Raw genomic sequence first — 5,366 nt, 5'->3', positions numbered from 1 at the left:
ATTCAAGCCTAGTCCCAACCCATGACCTTGGGGGCTGCTGACCACCAACTGGAATCACACCACTAAATCCACTAGAAGTCCCACTCCTAAACACATCAGTCCTACTAGCATCAGGAGTATCCATTACATGAGCCCACCATAGCCTAATGGAAGGCAAACGAAATAACATAAACCAAGCCCTATTGATCACAATCATATTAGGGGTGTACTTTACATTTTTACAAGCCTCAGAATACTTTGAGACATCTTTTTCCATTTCAGACGGAATTTACGGATCCACATTCTTCATGGCAACCGGATTTCATGGTCTCCACGTAATTATCGGATCAACCTTCCTTACTATTTGCCTTCTTCGACAATTAAAATTTCACTTCACATCTAAGCATCACTTTGGCTTCGAAGCAGCAGCATGATACTGACACTTCGTAGACGTAGTGTGGTTATTCCTATATGTATCCATTTATTGATGAGGATCATACTTTCTTAGTATAACAAGTACATCTGACTTCCAATCAGTTAGTTCTAGTCTACCCTAGAAGAAAGTAATTAACATAGCACTTATCCTACTAGTAAATGTTACCTTAGCTATAATCCTAATTTCCGTGGCCTTCTGACTTCCCCACCTAAATATATATACAGAAAAAGCCAACCCATATGAATGCGGATTTGACCCCATAAGCTCGGCCCGGTTGCCTTTCTCAATAAAATTCTTTCTAGTAGCCATTACTTTTCTCCTATTCGACCTTGAAATTGCACTACTACTACCTTTACCCTGAGCCATGCAATACCCTAATATAAATATACCAACTACCATTGCATTTATCCTCATCACAATTCTAGCCCTAGGCCTAGCATATGAATGAACACAAAAAGGCTTAGAATGAACCGAATAGTTGGTAATTAGTTTAACTAAAATTAATGATTTCGACTCATTAGATTATGATAATATCATAATTACCAAATAATGACACCTGCCGCACTCAATATCACACTGGCCTTCACTTTCTCTTTCCTAGGCACCCTTATATTCCGATCGCACCTGATATCTACCCTCCTGTGCTTAGAAGGAATAATACTCTCTCTATTTATCCTAGCAACAATTACACCTCTAAACACACACTCAATAGTTATATTCCCAATTCCCATTGTTATTCTAGTATTCGCCGCCTGCGAAGCAGCTGTAGGACTAGCCCTACTAGCAAAAATTTCAAACACTTATGGCTCTGACTTCGTACAAAACCTTAATTTACTACAATGTTAAAAATTATCCTACCATCACTTATACTTCTACCCCTAACATGACTCTCGAATAACAAAAAAGTGTGAATCAATGTGACAACTTATAGCCTCCTGATCAACCTCATTTCAATTAACCTTTTATGACAAAACAACGAAAACAACTTAAGCTTCTCTACCATATTCTCCGCAGACCCGTTATCCGCCCCCCTCTTAGTCCTAACTACCTGACTATTACCACTTATACTCCTAGCCAGCCAAAACCATATCAAAAATGAACATAAATATAACAAAAAACTATATATCTCCTTGCTAGTAACACTTCAAATTCTCCTCATCATGACATTCTCTGCCAACGAACTCATTATATTTTATATCTTATTTGAGGCTACCCTAATCCCCACCCTCATCATCATTACACGATGAGGTAACCAAACAGAACGACTTAACGCAGGAATCTACTTTCTATTCTATACTCTAGTGGGATCAATCCCCCTATTAATTGCCCTAATCTATATTCAAAACTCCACAGGAACCCTAAACTTTATCCTAATAACATTAAACTCCTCACCAATCAACCAAACATGGTCCAATAATATTTTATGACTGGCCTGTATTACAGCCTTCATAATTAAAATACCCCTATACGGAGTACACCTATGGCTCCCCAAAGCCCATGTAGAAGCCCCCATTGCAGGATCCATAATCCTGGCAGCAATTTTACTAAAATTAGGAGGATATGGCATAATACGACTATCCATAATCCTGGACCCCGTAACCAATTACATAGCTTACCCATTCATTCTTTTATCACTATGGGGAATAATTATAACCAGCTCCATTTGCCTCCGACAAACCGATCTAAAATCACTCATCGCCTACTCTTCAGTCAGCCATATAGCCCTAGTTATTGCTGCCATTATAATCCAAACTCCATGAAGCTTCATGGGAGCCACAGCACTAATAATCGCCCACGGCCTAACATCCTCCTTATTGTTCTGCTTAGCAAATACAAACTACGAACGTATTCACAGTCGAACAATAATCATAGCTCGAGGGTTACAAATAATCTTCCCACTAATAGCTACATGATGAATCTTAGCAAGCCTAGCCAACCTCGCCCTACCACCATCAATCAACTTAATTGGAGAACTAATAATCACAGTCTCCCTATTCTCCTGATCAAACCCATCAATTATTCTGCTAGGGGCCAACATTATCATCACCTCTCTCTACTCTCTGTACATATTAATCACCACCCAACGAGGCAAACTAGTTAACCACATAAATAACCTCCAACCATCACACACACGAGAATCAACACTAATAGCCCTCCACATCCTCCCACTCATCCTACTCACCATTAACCCCAAACTAATCTTAGGACCCATACCGTGTTAATATAGTTTCAAAGAAAATATCAGACTGTGAATCTGAAGACAGGATATGACAACCCTTATTAACCAAGAAAGCATGCAAGAGCTGCTAACTCATGCCACCGTACTTAAACGTACGGCTTTCTTACTTTTATAGGATAGAAGTAATCCGTTGGTCTTAGGAACCAAAAACTTGGTGCAACTCCAAATGAAAGTAATAAACATTATTACATCTTCCATTTTCCTTATCTTTTTACTCCTAGCATTTCCCATAGCCATCTCATTCACCAATATCACAAAACACATCGACTTCCCCAACTATGTAACCTCATGCATCAAATACGCATTCTTCATCAGTCTGATCCCCTTATCTTCCTTCTTTAACTCCGGCGCAGAACTGATTATTACAAACTGACACTGAATGACCATCGGATCTATTAAACTTTCACTAAGCCTAAAGTTTGACTTCTTCTCAATCGTTTTCCTGCCAGTAGCCCTATACGTTACCTGATCAATTATAGAATTTTCCACATGATATATGCATACAGACCCAAATCTAGACCGATTTATCAAATATTTATTAACATTCTTAATCACAATACTTATCCTAACCTCAGCCAACAATTTATTCCAACTTTTCATCGGCTGAGAAGGCGTAGGAATTATATCATTCCTTCTAATCGGATGATGATATGCACGAACCGACGCAAACACAGCCGCCCTCCAAGCTATCCTATACAACCGTATCGGCGATATCGGCTTCATCTTAGCAATAGCCTGATTCTGCACAAAAACTAACTCATGAGAACTTCAACAGATCTTCATTACAGATTACCCCAACATCATCCCCCTTACAGGACTTTTAATCGCAGCTACAGGAAAATCAGCCCAGTTCGGACTCCACCCGTGATTACCTTCAGCCATAGAAGGCCCAACTCCAGTTTCAGCACTATTACACTCAAGCACAATAGTTGTCGCAGGTGTATTCCTACTAATCCGGTTCCACCCCCTTATCACCAATAACAACACTATCTTAACAGCTATATTATGTTTAGGTGCTATGACCACACTATTCACAGCAATCTGCGCACTAACCCAAAACGACATCAAAAAAATCGTAGCATTCTCAACATCAAGCCAATTAGGACTTATAGTAGTAACACTAGGAATTAACCAACCCTACTTGGCCTTCCTTCACATCTGCACCCACGCATTCTTCAAAGCCATACTATTCATGTGCTCAGGATCTATTATCCACAGCCTTAATGATGAACAAGACATTCGAAAAATAGGAGGACTAGCAAAAGCCATACCATTCACATCCTCATGCCTTACAATCGGCAGCTTAGCCCTGACAGGAATACCATTTCTCACAGGATTTTACTCCAAAGACCTAATCATCGAAGCAGCCAACACCTGCTACGCCAACGCCTGAGCCCTATTAATTACACTAGTAGCCACCTCAATAACAGCTGTATACAGCATGCGAATTATTTACTTTGTCCTTATAACTAAACCTCGCTTCCCACCAACAATTGTTATAAATGAAAACAATCCTTCATTAATCAACCCAATCAAACGATTAGCACTAGGAAGCATCCTGGCAGGATTTTTTATCTCATATAATATCCCACCAACAACCGTCCAAGTAATAACCATGCCCTGATATCTAAAAACTACAGCCATCATAGTTACAATTGCAGGATTTGCAATCGCACTAGAACTAAATAACTTAACCAATAGCCTTACAACGACAAAACCCTCATCCACAAATTCATTCTCAACCTCCCTAGGTTACTTCCCTACAATCGTACACCGACTTTTCCCTATAAAAACACTGAACATAAGCTTCAAAACAGCCCTAACCCTACTAGACCTCATTTGATTAGAAAAAACTATTCCAAAAATTACTTCCACCTTACACACACTTACCTCCTCTACACTAAGTAACCAAAAAGGATTAGTAAAACTATATTTTCTCTCCTTCCTAATCACCTTCATCTGTCTACCAATCATCCTACTCACCTAGTTCCCACGAGTAATTTCAATAATAATAAATACACCTATAAACAAAGTTCAACCAGATACAACCATCAACCATGCAGAGCAACTATACAAAGCAGCTACACCAGCACCCCCTTCACCCATTAATCCCAACCCATCACCATCATAAATAGCTCACCCCCCTATACTATTAAACTCTAATACCACATCTAAACCTTCATAATATTTAGTTACAAATAACATCCCAACCTCTATAAAAATACTTATCACCAAAATCCCAATTGCTAACCAACTTGACACCCACGCCTCAGGATAATCCTCCGCAGACATAGCAGTAGTATAACCAAATACAACTAACATCCCCCCTAAATAAATTAAAAATACTATCAACCCTAAAAATGAACCCCCAAACCCCAACACCGCCAGACAACCAGAGCACCCACTAACAATTAAACACAATCCCCCATAAATAGGTGAGGGCTTCAAAGAAGTACCCAAACAACCTAAAGTAACCGCTAAACTTAAAAAATAAATTAATTCTGTCATAATTTCTACATAGACTTTAACTATGACTAATGACATGAAAAATCATCGTTGTTATTCAACTATAGAAACACCTAATGACAATCATCCGAAAAAAACACCCACTAATTAAAATCATCAACCACTCATTCATTGACCTCCCCGCCCCATCAAATATCTCATCATGATGAAACTTCGGCTCTCTGCTAGGCCTATGCCTAATAATTC

General features: G+C 39.1%; 1 pseudogene; it reads left to right on the top strand.

Moving 5' to 3' along the window:
• Positions 1–520: 520 nt before the first annotated feature.
• On the top strand, positions 521–4,789 carry LOC130869759 (NADH-ubiquinone oxidoreductase chain 5-like; annotated as a pseudogene).
• The last annotated feature ends 577 nt before the right edge of the window (positions 4,790–5,366 follow it).

The sequence above is a fragment of the Chionomys nivalis genome, chromosome 1 (genome assembly GCF_950005125.1).
Source record: "Chionomys nivalis chromosome 1, mChiNiv1.1, whole genome shotgun sequence".
Taxonomy (NCBI): domain Eukaryota; kingdom Metazoa; phylum Chordata; class Mammalia; order Rodentia; family Cricetidae; genus Chionomys; species Chionomys nivalis.
Note: the sequence above shows the minus strand (reverse complement) of the source record. Positions and strands in the feature narration are given on the sequence as shown.